The sequence below is a fragment of the Xiphophorus maculatus genome, chromosome 5 (genome assembly GCF_002775205.1).
Source record: "Xiphophorus maculatus strain JP 163 A chromosome 5, X_maculatus-5.0-male, whole genome shotgun sequence".
Taxonomy (NCBI): domain Eukaryota; kingdom Metazoa; phylum Chordata; class Actinopteri; order Cyprinodontiformes; family Poeciliidae; genus Xiphophorus; species Xiphophorus maculatus.
In genome coordinates, this window is record NC_036447.1 from 31,793,524 (window position 1) to 31,805,771 (window position 12,248).

At 36.5% G+C, this 12,248-nt stretch overlaps 1 protein-coding gene across 1 annotated transcript in view; it reads right to left on the reverse strand.

Annotated features, from left to right (window-relative positions):
• The window catches only part of LOC102237391 (protein sidekick-1), a 487,074-nt gene that overhangs the window by 201,474 nt on the left and 273,352 nt on the right, over nucleotides 1-12,248 (reverse strand). The gene's annotated exons all lie outside the window — the stretch shown is intronic.

Consider the following 12,248-nt stretch of genomic DNA (forward strand, 5'->3'; position numbering starts at 1 on the left):
TACGCATAGTTACGGTAGCTAATATTATTTCCTCTTATAACCTGAGCTAGTGGGAGCATATAAATATTGAATAAGAGGGGTCCTAGGATTGAACCTTGGGGTACCCCACATGTGACCTTTGACATCTTTGATGAGAAGTTTCCAATTGAAACAAAGAAATCTCTGTTCTTTATGTAGGATTCAAACCAGTTAAGCACTGGACCGGGGAGTCCGACCCAACTCTCCAGTCGATTCAGTAATATGTCATGGTCAACAGTGTCAAAAGCTGCACTGAGGTCCAACAGAACCAGCACTGTGGTTCTCCCACAGTCTGTATTTATATGGATGTCATTGAACACTTTTACGAGGGCGGTTTCCGTGCTGTGGTGAGCACGAAAACCAGACTGGAAGGAGTCAAAGAGGTTGGTTATCGTTAGGAAGCTAGTTAATTGTTTACACACAGCTTTTTCAATAACTTTGCTGATGAATGGGAGGTTGGAGATCGGCCTGTAATTCTGCATTAGTGATTTGTCCAGATTGTTCTTTTTTATCAGTGCTTTGATTACTGCTGTTTTCAAAGCCTGGGGGAAAACGCCTGATGAGAGCGATGAGTTTACTATTTGGATCAGATCAGCAGCAATAACAGGTAGGACTTTCTACTTTTTATTCACTTTATGGAACAAAAAAAAGATGTTTTTGAAGGGTTTTTTTGGCATTATCATTACATCAGATAGATTTATATCATTACATCAGATTATTATTGTTGTAATAATTGTGTTATCCAAACCTGAGGGCAGGTAATAAACACATCGGTAATAAGGTCTCTATCACCAGAAATAAAAATAATAATAAAAAATTAGGGCTGGAAATATAACTTCATTTGCACTGATTCATGGACACAAGTGTAGAAATCTAAGTGTAGAGCTTGTTTTTGTTGTTGTTTTTTTGTTTGTTTTTTTACCTCTGTTTAATGGGGAACTAACTATTGAGATTAAGAATATCTTTTTCAAGTGAGACCTGGCAGATCAGCAACAGTTTTCTGAGGAATCTAAAAAAACATATTTAGAATTATTGCAAGTTTTCTGATAAAATCTAAAATCAAATTCAGATGAGTGATAAAAGTAAGAATGAATGAACTTCATAGGGCTCTTCTGTTGCCATTCATGCCATGCAGTGGTATTATTCACAGTGGGAATGGAAATGCAGCAAGTGAGTTTAGGCAAACAACAGGATTTTTACAGTTATCAGTCTGATTGTAGTATAATTCATCCTGATCTTGTAACTCAACTAATAATCCTGAAGAAACTTATTATAAGACTATACAGAACCAAACAGCAATTTTGTCTTTTCTAGATAGCTCCCCACCTTCACTCCTTCCCCCCTCGCAAATAGAGAACTGTCTTCTAGACTTTTTTGTTATCTGATTTTAAAATTGCTTAATGATCTGAAATACTTAAGTGTGGCAAAAAATGCAAACTAAAACTAATCTGAAGGGGGTAGAACACTGTTGCAAGGCACTGTTCTTGCAACTTTATTTTATGTAATATTGAGGTGGTAAAAGAGATGTCACATCTGGATACATCACCATTGAAACAAACACACCAGCCAAACAGTTAGTCTGAGTTAAACAGTTAGCCAAAAAGTTAGTCTGAAGCCCAAAGTTGCATCCAACGTAAGAGCTGAAAAAGAAGGTAAGTATGTTTATCTGCAGTCATCATGTGTTATTTTAACAAAATATGCCTCTCTGCTAACCACTTCAATTCTGCTATACAGTTCCAGATGAAAACATGCCTTTGAAATGTCTAACTCCTAGGCCTGTCACGATAGCAAATTTTGCTGAGCGATTAATTGTCTCAAAAAATTATTGCGATAAACGATAATATTGTCTGAAGACCTTTTTACACTGATTTAATGGAAATTACGTAATAATGCATGTGATTTCCTGCCAAAGATAGATACATTTTATTTTCAAAAGAATATTTAACACTGGAACTGATAAACTAAATAAACAAAACAACCAAAAACAAAATGGATTCTCAGTCTCCATTAACAAAAAATGTACTTGATAAAAACTAAACAACATAAAGCCAAAGTGGAAATAAATACTGCATTCAACCAAAAGAGTGCAGATTATGAAGTGTGTATATTATGTTGCCCTTCAGTAATAATTAGATTTAAATAGAGAAGACGGGCACATCGACTACCTGATGCAATAATTCACACTACATGATTTTTTGCTCCTATTTTTCATCATACAACAATCTTAGACCTTTGGTCTTCTGAAGATTGTGTGGTGTGTTACGGTAGATCCTCGTTGCCGCTCCGATCTAAATCAGGGGTTTTTCCCCGACTGGGATCTTAACGCAGCCTGTTGAATGTGACAGGTAGCCAATCAGAAAGCACGGATTCTCCTCAGTGTTTTCTGAGGGGAAATTACGTCGGGGAATCCCAAACAGCTGACATGGCGCAACCCGAAGTCCAGCCGACGTGGAAACAACATTAATGTTTATTCAACATGCAAAGAATATAGAAATGACAAGAGGAGGAGTTGGAGCGAAATTGCTACCGCAGTTGATAAACCCGGTAACTTTTCAGCTGTTCTTCGTTAACGTGACGTAAATAGGTTCTAATGATTTTCATTCAGTCAGGACTTTACGCTGACACTAGCCACATGCTTTGCAGGTAGATTGTAGTAATGCATTGATTAATACCTGGTTTTAAAATTAGTTCACTGGACTTGTAGCCATTATTTTGTGCCCATTGTTGGACACCACACGGCAGGAACGAACCCGATCGAACCGTTATACCTAGGATTTCTGTCGGCTAATGTGTGATCTCTCAGGTTTTAAAAGTGGGCCGACAATCGGCCGACAGCTCTAAGATCGTGTAGTGTGCACTGGGCTTTACACTAAGGAAATGAGGAAGGGAGGATCAGTGGAGAGCACCGGAGTTGAGCCTTTTTTTCATTCGGTGTCATCAACAGAAAGAGAAAAAGGCCGGAAGAGACGATAATGCCGATGATAGTTTTAACTTATCGTACGATTAATCGATTTATCGTTTATCGCGACAGGCCTACTAACTCCTTTTCCACCTAACAGCTGTCCTTACCTTACTAATACCCCCAAAAATCCCTGGGTATTGCCTTAGTTCCACTCACTTAATTTTGATGATTTTTCCACTCAAAGAAATCCAGCCTGCATATGTGACACGAGACCAATAAAGGCAAGGGTACTGGCTGAAAAAAAAGAAAGATGGTGGAGGTTTTAACTGTAATGAACTCAAATGTGTTTGTAAGGATTTTAACAGTCCCTTCACTGACTTAGAAAACATTTCCCTACATTTTGCCCAGCACACTTTACAGCTCTGTAACTTGCAATTAACACAGTGCCTAAATCACAGGCTTGCATCCTCAATCACCTCAGCAAAAGGACACAGAGAGAGAGGGACCTTTCACTGCCTGTCCAGATGCTGCAGTGGCATCCCTATAAAACCCAACCAGAAAAATTACACAGTACTGGTAAACACAATGATTTTCCCTGGATACACTCAGTTTATTGTTTTCAGCCTGCAAATTAGCTTTTTTTTTCATAGGAGAAAAATTAAAAAGGGGGAGCTGGATAGACTATGTTTACTTAACTGTACCAGGTGTGGTCTGAGATCAGAAGGTAGGTGAAGGACAGCAACAGGTCAGAAAAGAAAAGCACAATGTGCATAATAAAGGCAGAAAGAGAGGAGCGGAGAATGGGACGAATCTACAGTGACAGAACAGTTTTCTCCCAAGTCTCTGCTTATTTAATCACAAAGTTTCACAAATTACATAATTTCTACCTTGTCTCTACTTCTAAATAGAAGTTAATGTAGTGTCAAGTTGCAAGCAAAAGCCACATTACAGGACCACATATGAGGAGCCTAGATGGATGCTAACCTCGTCTTTGTGTCAGTGTTTGTGTGTGCAGCTGCGCGTTGCAATACCATTAGGTGGATGGATCTCCAGACAAATGGCTATTATACTAATTAGCACTAATTATGTCGGCTTCCAATTAACCACACAACTGCCGGTGACTTCTCTCTTTGTCCTTCCATCTCACTCTCTTTCTTGCTGACTCCATCTGAGAAACAAAAACTTACAATATTCACTGACACGGCTTCCTCATAATGCTTAGCAACACAGCACAGCTGAAGAGAGCTGATAATCTTGACACTTGAAAATGTAAATGATTATTCTGTTGTTCTGCTACTTGTAGGTTTTTGAACCAAAAATAAAGATCCCTAATCCCAAATGGGAATTTTTACTCTGCTTTTAAAAAGCTGTCCTTACTTTGTGAATTTATCTGAAAGAAGAAAGTGTGTTTTTATAACAGCACTTAATAGTTTATGGTAATTTTGCATCCTCTGCATCTGGTTCACTATTTTACATGTGTCAGAAGGCAGGGGGTTGCATTCGAAGGCAATCTGGCATCTGTAGACCAAACCTAGAGCTGTGTCCACATGTTGGCAAAAAAAAAAGAGTTGGTCCGGGTGAGGTATGGACTCCAGGAGGCTGACGTTTGTCTCTGATTCTTTTTTGTAATAGACTAGTCATAGAGAACAAAGTGTCAAGATTAGAAATCTCATTGATTCTTTTTGCCGTTTTGGATGGTGTCCTTTTTCTATGACCTTCATTGTGTGTTGCAGCTGTTCACAACATCAACAGGGGGAAGTCAGGCTGAGAATGGTGGCATACGCTCAGCAGAAGACAATGGATGGATCTGGACTTCTCGGGTGTTTTATGAAGATGTTTTTCTTCAATCCAGTTTTCACACTGATTCACGTTTCAGTTGTCTACATAAAATGACTCAGAGTGAAGTCATTAATTACTCATTAAAGGTAACTGTGGGATAGTTGCAATCATAATTTAACAAAAGATCAAGATAATTTATGTTAAGTAAAGGATAACAAAATTGAAAACATAAATTTGGAGTAAATCAGCGTAATATCGGACATGTGTTAGCTCTATACATTAAAAACAGATGGTTATCATGCTGGAAATCTAATTGACTGTATATGTGTGCAAGTATATAGTCTTTAATAGGATCACAGTTCTAAAAACAGAGTCCGGTATTGGTATGGAAAGGTAAACAAATTGCATTTTGTATCTGTAAAGGTCAATAGTAACATTATCGAATAAACAAGCCTAATAGTCCTTTTGAATTATCCTCACTGAAACAAGCTCACAGTAATAGCATCTGCTGTAACACAACTTTTAACTGATACACTTGATCACAAAATCAATTTATGCTAAAATAAAAAGAGTTTCTGCTTGCAGGCAAAAACATCTTAATTTATATTATCCTGTAAGAAACCAAGCCCACACCTGGCCTCCAAGATGTACTGCCAAACAATACGCCTGGAGCTACATGGTCAGTGAACGCATCACTCACACTGACCATATACCTCTACAACAATAAATAGCAGGAGGCTGTGGTGCTACAAAAAACTTTGAAAGCCTTTTTGAACACAAATTACTACAATACTGAATGTGTGTATTTCAGCTGGTAGTCAATATTAACGCTGTGTAAAGCCTCTATAGAATTTCTTTTCAATGTGCCACATAAAAACTCAACTAAAATGACAAAAAGGGGCAAAATGAAAGAATAAATATTGTCAGTGGTCTTGTGTAAGTGTGGCCAAAGTTGCAAAACCATCTGAACACTGTTTTCAGCACCTGATTAACAAAACTAATTTGTGCAAATACTTGCATTTCTGTTATGTTTAAAGGTTGTTCTTTGGCTGTTGTTTTTTTTTTTTTTTTAAATCAATTTACATAAAACGTAATAGCTGTTTTAACTTTGTCATTTTGCACTGTTGTGTGTCTTTTATATTAAAATCTGTTTTAGAATAAGGCTGTAGGAGAACAAGACATGGAAAGGTGAAATGGTGCGAATGCTTTCTAATGACACGACATGATCAGATCCATCTTTATGCACTGAGTGAAAACTGATTATGTAATATCATCCAAGAGGTGAAGGACAAAACAAGAACTACTCAAGTAAAAACAAAACACCACTTTTCCAAAAGTACTATACGACTATAGAAGCCACTGTCAGGGTGAACAATGTCTGTAAACCCGATTATGCATTTTATATACTGTGCTCATGTGACACACGGTGGGAGTTTACACCATGACCATGCACACAAAAAATACCTTTTTTCAGTCAAAATGACAAAAAGAGGTAATTGCTTGAACAAAAGCAAAAGGCTTATGGTCACCATTTTAAACATTATTAAAACGTTTGTTGCTTGACATAATCTCCTGAATTAAAGCCCCCAAACTTCCAGGTTGCTGCATTACAACAGCCAAGAGTATCATTTCCCAGGAGTAAAAATCCAGCCTTTGTCTGGAAGAGACGGTACACCAGTGACCTTCTGTTTATTGATTTAGCTCTTTGATCTCACACATGCAATAATTTGGCTCTGGTATTAACCAGTCAATCAACATTACGTTATTTTCATTCCCGTCTCCGGAGGTTTGTTGGCTTAGCTCTGTAAATATGAAGGTAGACTGTAAGTGCCATTTGGAAAATGACAAATGAACATGATCTAAGATTAACTCTAAAAAGATGTGTTTAAGGGAAGGAGAGAGGACTTGCAATCCATTTTGCAAATCCTTAATCTGTCTATTGACCTGTTCCAGAGTGTCATCTGTCCCTCCTGTTGTATTCACCAGCAAGCATTTAACCAAGTGTCAAAACCGACTCTATAAATCACTCCTTGGTGCAATGTTCCGTCTTTCACCTCAATGCTTATTCTTGTCTTTGCTTTCACTCCCTCTGTTTTATCAATAGGTTAAGAACTTTTTGCAGACGCAGATGAGTGTGTAGGTATAAGTGTGTAAGTGTATGTAAACAGGGAGTGTGGTTAGTGATGGATGTGTGTGGCAGGTAATTAAAAGTGTGATTAGTGTATAATTAAAAGAGGCCTCTGTCTTTAGAATATTTAATGACTTTGGACAAACAACACACTATTGCACACACACACGCATGCAGGTCGGTGTAAGTCTGTTATCCCAGACGTTAAAGAGTGGAATAACGTCTGCTGATATTAAGTGGGATGTAGACAGGAAGAACAATTAAAGGAGTTTAAGAAGAAGAGTACAAGGGAAAGACAAAAAAAACACAGGTGGACCAAATATAATGCACCTTTCAAAGACACAAATTTGGAGAATTATTCATCATTAGCAATAGCCACAATAGATGAAAAGACGCATGAGTCTGTCTCCTTCCATTCTTTCTGTATTTGAATGATAAGCTCAAATAAAGCAGAAGCTCAATGGCAGACAAAAATAGGTGAGCAAAAAGTCATTAAATTCAAATCAAAGGCCATCACAAGTTCAGAAAATTATTATATATTAAAATAAATTCAAACTTTGTTTACTTTTTTATGTCAAATGTGACATTTACACTGTCAGATTACATTTAAGTGGTAGTAGTTGTACTGACACAAGCAGTTACTCATTTTGAGATTATTTTAAGGTCCACTTGACAAATGTAAATGCCATTTTCACAACACCCAAATATTATGTAATAATGAAGTGTCTATGCCAAAGTTGCACTGAGATATAGGGTCTATGACCACAACCCACCAACTATCATTCTTTGATCATCTGACAAAAATCCAGTCTTATTCTGGTTCAGTGTTGCCATATCTAGTAAGTATTCAGACTCTCAGGCAGCTCTTCCTCAAAAACAGTAACAAGCTACAAAATATTTATGTGTATAAATGTATATATGTGTGAGGGGGGGTGGGCGTGTGTGTGTTTGTACCTCTTTGCAGTCTGTGCAGATACTTTTTTCCTGAAGTGACAGACCCATTGTTTCTTCAAAAAAAAAGGGACCTTCATAATTTATTCTTCCTCTAGATATTGTTGAACCAAAGCTATTTTTCTGTTGTGTGTTTGATGAACCCTTCTAAATTGTAGTTATCTTGTTTCAGTTAGTACACACAGTCGGAAAAACTGTTTTGAAAGTAGTTGTGTGGAGAAGGATGAAGCAGACAGGTGCAGAATATATACAAAATTCTGTATAGAAATGCCTGTTTTAGTCATACTTGTTAAGAAATGGAAACAAAACATGTTTTTCACATCCTGTGCAATGTGAACTTTTTTAGGTATTATTTAAGCCCAGGAGATTAAAACAGTTTTTAAAAATTCAAAGCCATTAAAAAGTTAATTTTTAAAGTTAATCTACCATATGGACATTGGTAGATAAGCAGTATTTGAATAAAACTGCTGGAAAACCACTAAATAGTAAGTATGCAAAATATTTAATCACCAAGGAATGAAAAGGAAATGTAGAAACTGACATCAAATTACAGCGGTAGCATAATAAAAACACTTTGAAAGAAAATCACTGACAAAACATGCAGAAAGAGCACAGGTTGCTCTATATTGTCTAATTAAACGACGTGAAAAAAAGAAATCATGAAGAATGTAAATTCACTCCAAATGCTAAAAACTAGCTAAGCTCTGAAAGTAGCTTCATTCTTGATGAACTGACTGTATAGATGAAGCTTTGGAGTCTACGTTTTCACCTTAAAACTAATTTTTGAGACAAATAAAAATGTGCTTTAATTAGTTGCTGCTGCTGGTGGCACAATGCACTGTGGAATAGCTGGCTGGCCAATCCATACTGTCACATATAAACCATTATTCTAGAAAAAAAAATTGTAGTTGCAACATAAACAAATGATACATTGTGTGATTGCAAACCTAAAATAACTTGATAAATTTTGTTTAGACATATTGAGCTTATAAGTTATATGCAAATAAGGTATCTGGTCTAGACTTTTCCATCATAAACAATACTCTTAATCTGAAGTGTTATTCTAATCAAATTTACTTTGTTCTCCCTAGATCACCAATAACACCATTATTTTGTTAACCTACATACATAAAAAAAACCATGCCATCATCAGAGCATAACTTATTTTTCAATGCAGCAATCGTTGAAAAATTATTGCTGCATAATTTTTCTAATGTACAAAACTTTCTTTTCAGTTTGCCTGAGCAGAAATGGAGTAACATCTGGGCATGTTTTGAATGTTAAGCATGAATTTCTCAGTGCATTTCAATGACAATGATACCAAATAGTGAGTATTGCACATAAACGTCTAATTTTTAACACATTAATAAATCTCCAAGATATTCTCACATTATTGTGGCATTTAAAAAATGTAGCGATAAACAAGACAAGTTTAGTCTGATTTAAGATTAGGGGAAAAAAACATCTTTTTATTATGCTTTCAACTATACAATAACTGCCTTCATACTCAAAACTTGTGCAAACATTTAAAAACTTTTTCATGTTTGATTTTCAATTTTCCTGCAGGCTATGTGAGGACATCAAAAGGGACAGATTTTGCCAGTGGTCATAGCTAAATGAAACACTAAGAATGATGTAGATAAAATAAAATCACAAAAAAAACTGCAGTAACTTACTGGTAATCACCAACTGTGACATTTTTAGTGTTCTTGTGTTTGAATATGTTACAATAAACAGTAAACCCTCAGACTGAGGGCAATATTAGCTTTGGCGATAACAATATTAGTTGTGATATATCCCTATATTTTTCTTTACTCTTTTTTTCATGTGTTTTTCCATCACTTTGCGACCTTTACAGCGTTTTGAGCAACACCATTAGTGTCTGTTATGAGCATCTGCTGCTCTTAGACTGTCCAACTGGCTAAGTAATTATATAGATTTCATAATACCTGGAACATATTTGCCAACAATTATTAAGCACTTTAAACAATCCTTTGCAATATGAATATTACACAAATTAAAATTGTGATGGCAAGATATTTGCGATATTGTGTAGCCCTAAGCCTGAATTCAGATCCTTGCAGGGACTTTTGGTGTGAAGCCTGCATGTCATCCCTGTGCATAAACAAGCTCTTCCTGGATACTTCTGCTCTGTCTTACCCTCTATGATCACGCATGTTACGGTTGATAAGATAAGATAAGTTGCCTTTGGGTGTGAGTATGTAAGGTTATGTGTACCATCTGTCCATATAATAAGCAGATGGCCTGTCCAAAGTGGGATTGTCTCACATTTACTGAACACTCGAGATAGGCACCAGCTGCAGAGGGACCTCTGCAACACCACAATGGTACTGACCGGAGCGGTCAGTACCATTGCTAAACTAGAGATAGAAATTGGATAGATAGGTCGATGGATGCTTGAGTGTTCATACATAAAGATGTTTGGTGAATAACTTTTAGAAACTGAATAAATACCATGAATATGTTCATGTTCTATTATGCATGCCTTGTTCATTTAAGAACACCTTGTTCTTCAGAAAAAAACAAAGAACTGAGTCTATAGCCTTTAATACCAGAAATGAGACTACTGTGCAGTAATTTTACAGAAAGACTATAGAAAACTAGAAAAAACAGAGTCCACTGAAAGATACAAATGGCCTTTTAATTCAAGAGTACTTACAACATGTTTTGTGGCTTTGGAGCAACATTTGAAGACAAAGCAACTGTACGATTGTAAGATGAAATATAAAACAATGCTAGTAAATATTCTATGCTGGTATATTCAGCCATACATTAGCATATTTATAATTTGTTGCTCTTGTTCTCCACCTCCTGCTGACTTTCTGTTTTCCTGAGTGTGTGAGGGAGTGTAAGCCTCTGTTATTTTGGTATCATTAAGCACAACCGCAGAGTTAATGTCCTCCCTATTTTCCAGTGTCAAAAAGTTTTCTTTTTACCTCTGTTGTATAAGAAATTTGACAGGAAGAAGACAGCAAATTTGGGAAGCAGCTACAAAACAGATACAAAACCTAAGGATAGTCTCAGGCTCCTCCAATATATTCAGCAGACACTGAGTTTATTATTGTGATTATCAATGATCGGATCTGACAGCTCGTTGATTCAGAAAATGATGCCCCTATTGACTTTAAAATGCATGAAAGGAGGACAGAAAATATGCATTACTAGAAACATGATGTTTTAGTGTGTGGCATGCTTAGGTCTTAGCCCCTACAGATAATAACAAAACAGTTTTAAACAAACTACAACAAATTTCATCTGGCAGATTAAACAATGAATATTTATAGTGTGGCAGCAGGCCCTAAAGAGTTGTTCTCCCTAATGCAATTGTTTCTGACTGCACCTTGACAATGACTAATATTACCAGAAAAGCTATTCAATTAAAGCAACCCCTTGTTCCCCATCTCCCATGACCACACATGATGCTTCTCAATCCCTGTGAAGTTCAGTGATAAAATATTCAAAGGTTGATATGATTTTTTTTTACTGCAAAATTTATGCATAATAATGTGGAGGCAGAGCAAATCGCCTCTAGACATTTTCTAAGAAATATAAAGTCTTTTGTACTGCAGGCAAACTGGCAGTGGATCTGAATCGAACAAAAAAAGCAAGGGCACAAATATTAACTGGTACTTCATAATTTTCACATAGCTCATTACTAGTTTATATATATACATATATATATACTGTATATATGCACATTACATACTGTAATGTAACCTTGTCATTACAGTTCTTAAAAAATTATTCACATCCCATCACTGAATAACAACCAAACATTTGAGTTAATTTTAAAGATTTTTTCAGTCATAAAACCACACAAAGTGCATACATCTGAAGGTGAATAAAAATGTTGCATGGTTTATATTTTTACAAATAAAAATTTTAATGCCATGCATTTGTTTTGTAATGCATGTCCCCACTGACCCACCTGCGACAAGGACAAGTAGGTACAGGCAACAGATGGATTTAATTTAGGGCTTTTAACAGTTGAGGGGGTTGGATACCCCCACTAGATCTTCTTTCCACTTCCCAAGTCATGCATATCCTCCCACAACTCCCCAAAATAAATCAATAATCAGATGTTTTTTTCTTTCATTAACCCTCCCATGATTTTAGCGCAATGCTCAGGAAGAGAATGGAAAATGTCACAGTCGGACAGCAAAGAAACAGGGGGTGGTCCCGTCAGACCGTCAATTTTTGAAACCACACACACATAAAAACTTGTAAAAGTGCACACGGGGTGAGTGTGGCCCCCACCATATCGCGCACAGAGTAAAAAAATGTGGGGTCTAAATGACCACATCGCTTCAGACCAGAGGGTTAATCAGTAGAGAGAATGCTTGCATTGATTCAGTTTTTCAGCCGGTACTTGCCAATCACAGGTAAAAGCTGACACAAACTGATCTGTTCTGTGCAATTATCTCCAAATCAATTCAGGATCTCACTCAG